Genomic DNA, 7,258 nt, shown 5'->3' with positions numbered 1-7,258 from the left:
AAATGAATTATAAATATAGGTAGCAACATAGAACTTGAGCAAAATGTATTGAAAACATACTGTTGAGGAAAAATTTGCATAAAATTCCGCATAATTATATTTATATACAATATAAGAACACAAAAAATATCCTATAGTGTTTATGGTACATACAGAGATAATAAAAGGAAAAAAGTTTTCACTGAATATTTGCATGTGTACCCCCCCACACACACTCACATAAAGCCAGTTAGTTGTAGAAGTCAGGACCAGAAGCCAGTATTCCTTCTTGTTTTTTTTTTTTTTTTTTTTTTAATTAAGACTTTATTTTTTAGAGTAAAGTTCACAGTAAAATAAAGGGAAGATACAGAGATACACCATATTCCTTATTCTTTCTTAACCTAAGTAATGGAGGCCTCAAACTCCAAAGGATCTGTACAATCATTAACCAAGCTCCCTGTCTCCAGTAGCTAAGCTTTGTGTACCTGAGAATACCTTATGGGAGCCTGGTGAGTTTGGGAGATCAACAGGGTTGATGGTCACTTAACCATGAAGTCAGGTGGCTAGGTTTCTATAAGCTTTTTCTTCTACATCTTCACCCTCTGTCTACTTGCCGGGAATGCTGCTTAAGTGTATCAGCAAACAACGTAATGTGAAACACTAATAAGCAGGTGACTGTTCCAACCTCAAGCTGAACTCCTCCAAGCACTTCACTCTTATTTGACTAGTTCTGGCAGCAGCTACTGTACACAAAGCCCAGCCTAGAGAACAGAAAAGCTATAAATGCTCTCCAGTATAATTAAAATGGACTATTGGCAGAATACTCAAAACAAAATTGTAAGTCCTGAACAACACAGATTTTAATGTTAAGGGCCTACAGGGTATTTAGGAGAAAACAGAATTCTTGAAAGCAAAAGGCAGTACCTGGTCCCTGCTCTCCCTGACCTACTATGGTTACTTTTTTCTCGATTACTTAGTAATTGGCTTTAAATTCCCCAGGCTGTTAAGACCTCGACAATCTACCAGAGTGGCATGTGACACAGAATAAGATAAAGCTTTAGAAAGGCAGGCAAAAAAGAAAAGAGGAGACTCTTGAATGGGTTACTTCTGTTTTTCGATGTTGGAATTGATGGTCTTCCTCTTTGATCTTTGATTTAATAATGACTTTTTAAAAAAAATGTTTATTTATTTTGAGAGAGAGAGAGAGAGAGCAGGGGAGGGGCAGAGAGAGGGAGAGAGAATCCCAAGCAGGGATCCATCTCACAAATTGTGAGATCATTACCTGAGCCAAAATCAAGAGGTGGACACTTAATCGACTGAGCCACCCAGGGACCCCTACTGATGGTTCTTAAGAAGAGCCTTAAAAGAGATGTTTGGGTTCTGTTCCGAGCACCACCACTTACTAGCTTTGTGTCCTTGAGCAAATTAATATTCTTCAAACTTCAGATACCTCATCTATAAAATGGCAATTACAATACTATTTACTTAATGTGGTTGTTGAAGTATATAAAGTACTTAGCATGGCAAATGGTAAGAGCTCAATAAATTAATGATGATCATTCCTGTTATTACAATGTCATGGAAGCAAAGGAGGAGAGCATTTCTAGTAGGAGAGGGAAATCTGCTCTATGTAATGCCAAATGTAGCAGAGAGGTCAAGGAGAAAGAGAATTGAGAAAAGCCAAGAATTTTGAAACTCGATTAGAAATACAGAATGATATTTACATTTGAGACTTAACTCCTGAGTTCCATTTACTGGAAATGGGAATCAGTTTAAAGGGAACAATCTATCACTTTTTGTGGTCAGGATACATATTTACTTTAGCTTTAGAGTATGTAAAAAGGCAGCCGTGACAGCAATAAGCTGACTCTTGCCATGCTGTCCATTAGAACTTTCTGTGATGTGGAAATGTTTTCTGTGGCTATTGAGCACTTGAAATGTGGCAAGTATGAATGAGGAACCAAAATTTTAATTTTATTTAATCTTAATTAGTTTAAATAGGCACATGTAGGTAGTGGCAGCCATCAGTCTAGTTGAGGAAGCAAGGCATATACTCTTGAAACCAGTTAAATGCCAAAAGGATTGGGGTCAGACAGTAGAGACTTAATTGTTCAGAAAAAGAATGATACCTTTATGGGATGGATAATTTAAGGAGAGACCTGTAGAGCAGGTGAAACTTGGGCTTCACCTTGAAGGATATAGAGTGTTTGAATAGTAGGATAGAAGGCAGAAGGTCATTGCAGATGGGTTGGAGGGGGTAGGCAAAGATTTAGAATTAGAAATACCTCCTATATGAGAAGTTTTAGGACAATAGGCATTCTAGAATAGAGCATTTATATTAGCATTTAGGTGGTTTTGGGTCAGGTCATGGACAGCCTTGAATGCTAGAACAAAATATTTGGGCTTTGTCCACATAGGCCAGTGTTTTTGCGAGGCTTGCTTAAAACACAGATTCCCAGGACCCACCCTGACCTACTAAATCAAATTTTGGGAGTTGCAACTTAGGAAATCAGTATTTTAAGCAAACTCCTCAGGTGTGTATGATGCACATTCAGGTCTGAGATATATTAGATAGGCAGAAGGGAGCCCTTGGAAGCTTTAGGTCAAAGGAGTGACATAATGATAGAGGTATCACAGGAAGCTAGATAATGTGGGAAAGTGTAGCATATAGAAACTAGGTAAAGAAACCAGCCAGGTGACTGTTAAAACAGTCCAGATATGAATTTCACAAATGCAGATCTTATTTCTGGCTGGTGTCCTTCAAATTGTCAAATTGATTCCTAATATTTCCTATATTTCAATTTATCACACAATTTTTCTGCTGTTTGAAATGACTAGGGCCCAGGCACTAGAGCCTGCTTCCTGGGTTCAAACCCTAGCCCGACGATCTAAACTGTTTTAGCTTAGAGAAGCCACTTAGCTTTTCTGTGCTCCAGTGTCCTTATTCATAAGCTGGAGATGATCCTAGCTCCTATCTCCTAAGGACATTGTGAGTATTAAATGAGATCATAAACAGCTTACAACTGTACTTGGCATATAGTAGACACTCAGTGTTGTTGTTAATATTATTTAAACTAAAAAGCTCTTTTAGTTTATTCTAACTTGTATAATAAAGTTGAGCAGTTGCATTTCAAAAAAAATGTTAAATTTTCCCACTTACAATATTAAAACCAGGCCCTAGACTTTTTGCCTATTGAGTTATATTTCAAAGCTTAATTCTTCACTTAATTTAACATATGGGTATCCTTCATAAATTAAATCTCGATAGAGGACAGATTGTTCTTCTCACTGAATGTATTAACCTATGGTTAAGTTACTGGCTATGAATTTCATCTTTTTAAACTTTGTATTTTTTATACTGTTACTAACTTTCAATGAATGCTGTTTATGATATTTATTTGAGAAACAAGAATGACTTCTTTTTGTTCTTCTAGGGGACTGATAATTAAAATAGAATTCAGTTTCTCGTCTGGGTATTGGTATGGTATATGTCCTGGTATTAGTGACCCCATGATATACCATGGCATCAGCCACAGCTTTTTCAAGGAATGAGAAACTCCTGTGTGCCTCACTTGGGAGTTTGTGAACTCCTGGTCACTATGAACTTCTGTCTTCACTCTTCTTTCCAGGCCTCACCCAAACAGAAGCTTCTCCTAGCCTCTCCAGTTTCCTTTGTCAGTTAGCTGCCTGAAGCAACTCTCAAGATACACCTTCAAGCCTTGAGGGCAGAGAACGAGGGAAATAGCTAGAGACCTGGGATGGCCACATACATACTTCTAAGATAGGCTGAGCAAGAACATTGCCTTAGACTCTTCTTTCAGCTTCCAAAAACAAAATCACTCCTAACTTTGTTCACTTAAATTCTATTACATAGTTGAAAAAGATGGGTCTGTTACATGATTGGTTAAAGTTCTTCTTAAATTTTCTTTTAATGTTTACTTATTTTTGAGAGAGAGAGAGAGAGAGAGAGAGCGCATGAGCGGGGGGAGGGGTGCGGGGGTCAAAGAGAGGGAGATACAGAATCTGAAGCAGGCTCCAGGCTCTGAGCTGTCAGCACAGAGCCCGACATATGTCTCCAACTCACGAACTGTGAGATCATGACCTGAGGCCAAAGTCAGATGCTTAACCAGCAGAACCACCCAGGCACCCCAGGTTAAGGTTCTGTTTTGAACAAATGAATACCTATTTTCCCTGCTGTCTCCCTAGTTGTCCATTTCCCTTCCCTGGAGTCAGTCACTGTTAACCAGTTTTTGTGCGTGTGTGTATCCACCCAGAGATACTGTATGTATATTTGTATACATACACCCTTAATTTTTATACAAATTGTGGCATACCATAAATACTATTCTGCACCTTGCTTTTTTTCACTTAATCTATAGACTACTGTTTCATATCAGTACTTAAAGATACTTGCATATCTTTATGGCTGCATGGCTGCACAGTATTGCATCCTTCTTATAGATGAGCAGAATGTATTTAAGCAGTCCTTTGTTGGTGGATATTTAGCTTTCATCCAGTCTTTGGCTATTATAAACATGTTTATATATATTATATTTCACATGTGACAATATATCTCTAGGACTCTAGGAGAAATTGGTAAGGGCTCTTTGGTCATTGGCTTGTTTTTGGTTGCTTGATTCTATAAAACCACAGTATTATGCATGAAATCAGAGATTCTAGGATGTCTAGCCATACCTAACTACACAGATGTCACAGGATATTAGGCTAGAAGGCATCTTAGAGATTCCAGAGAGGGCCAAGGACACACAGAGTTTTAGAAGCAGATCCAGATTTAAAACCTGCACTTTTTTACTCCAGTCCATAATGCGACTCTTTTTTACTACACACTGCTACTGTCAGAGAGATTTGGCACAGCCTGATTTCTGTCCTGATAGGCATGACTGTGTATTATCTGGCCACTGTGATCTCACTAGCCTGTGTTTACCTGATTTCTCTTTCCAGGGTCTGACGTTTCCAACCTAATTTACCCTACTTTTCCTGCTGTTCTGACTTCTCCCAGTAATAAAAACTCCATATTTAATTTTTTTTAATTAGAGCTGAAGTTTTTTTTATGGTTTGGGGACCCTTTAGTAGTAGACAAGTAGGAGACAAGTAGGAGAGGCAGGAGTACCAGTCGGGTAATTTGGTAATGGCACAAGATTCATGATCTTAACTGTTGCTTTCTACTCTTAACTCATTCATTGACTCATCATGTACTCTAGGGGGAGTCTCTTTCTCCTCTTGGCCCTGCTGGAATATCTCCTTTCCTTGGCCATAAGGTTGAATACCTCAAGGTCCAATGAGTGCATAATGTGCCCAATAAGAAATAATATGAAAGTGTATGCAGACAGTTTAATTCTTACTGAATTATACTAGGGAGCAAACTACAGGTGACTTTTTGTTTACATGTAGTTATCATATGATCCAGCATTTTATCTGTAGATATGTACCTATGTGAATTGAAAACATGTTTATGCAAAAAGGTATATATGAATATTCCTAAGTGTACTATTCATACTAGCCAAAAAAGTGAAAATGACCCTATGATGGTTAATTTTATGTGTCAACTTGGCTAGGCCTTGGTGTCCAGTTGTTTGGTCAAACAGCAGTCTAGATGTACTGTGAAAGTATTTTTTTTGGATGTGATCAACATCTAAATCAGTAGACCTTGAGTAAAATCTCTTACCCTCCAAAATTTGCCTGGACCTCATCCAATCAGTTGAAGACCCTAGGAGTCTATCTTCAGACTGCAACACAGAAATTCTGCCTGTTTCTTTGAATGACACACTGGACCACATGTATTTAAGAGATATATTCAGAAAATTCTATCTTAATACAGCAGAATACATATTCTTTTCAAATGCACATGGAACATTTTCCAGAACATACCACGTTAGCCATAAAACAAGCCTCAACAAATATTGTATATATGTATTATATGTACAATGGAATATTATACAGCCATAAAAAATAATGGAATCTTACCATTTGCAACAACATGGATGGAGCTAGAGAGTATAATGCTAAGCGAAATAAATTAGAGAAAGACAAATACCATATGATTTCACTCATATGTGGAACTTAAGAAACAAAACAAATGAACATAGGGAGAAAAAAAAAGAGAGGCAAACCAAGAAACACCCTTTTTTTATCTAAATTTTAGTTAGCATACAGTGCAATATTGATTTCAGGAGTAGAATTCAGTGATTCATCACTTAACATACAATACCCAGTGCCCATCACACGTGCTCTTCTTAATACCCATCACCCATCTAGCCCATCTTCCACCCACCTCCTTCCATCAACCCTCACTTTGTTCTCTATCTTTAAGAGTCTCTGTGGTTTGTTTCCCTCTCTTCTTATTCTCCTCCCCTTCCCATATGTTCACATTTGTTTACAAAACAGACTCTTAACAATAGAGAACAAACTGATAGTTACCAGAGGGCAGGTGGGTGGGGCAGAATGGGTGAAATAGGTGAAGGGAATTAAGGAGTGTACATTTGTCCTGATGAGTGCTGAGTAATGTATGGAATTGTTGAATCACTATATCATACACCTGAGACTAATATAACACTGTATGTTAATAATACTGGAATTTAAATTAAAAGCTTAATTAAAAAAAGTTCTGTTTGCAGCCTTTGTACTCAAGACTGCAACATCAACTCTTTCCTGAATTTGCATCCTGCTTGCCTGCCCTGCAAAGCAGCCCTCATAATGGTGTGAGCCAATTCTTTAAACTATCTCCCTGCCCTGCCCTACCCTCCTGTTCTGTTTCTCTGGAAAACCCTAATACAAACCCTGATGTCCATAAACTTATAAATGGATAAACAAAATGTGATATATTCATACAATGGAATATTATTCACCATAAAAAGAAATGAAATGCTAATACATTCTACAACGTGGATGAATTTTGATAACATTATGCTAAGTGAAAGAAGCCAGACACACAAAAGGCCATATATTGTATGATTCAATTTATTTGAAATGTCCAGAATAGATAAATCCATAGAGATGGAAAGTAGATTACTGGTTGTCTAGGGCTGGGTGGGGGAACGGAATGGGTAGCAAGGGCTTAATGGGTATGGGGTTTCTTTTGGGGGTAATGAAAATGTTCTGGAATTAGGTAATGGTAATGGCTGCACAACTTTGTACTAAATCCATTGAATATTACCCTTTAAATGGGTGAATTGTATGGTATGTGAATCAGATCTCAGTATAGCCATTATTTAAAAAAAGAAAAAACAAGGCTTAAAAAATAAATACTATCTATCACACT

Source organism: Panthera uncia, chromosome X (genome assembly GCF_023721935.1).
Source record: "Panthera uncia isolate 11264 chromosome X, Puncia_PCG_1.0, whole genome shotgun sequence".
In the NCBI taxonomy this organism is placed as follows: domain Eukaryota; kingdom Metazoa; phylum Chordata; class Mammalia; order Carnivora; family Felidae; genus Panthera; species Panthera uncia.
Note: the sequence above shows the minus strand (reverse complement) of the source record.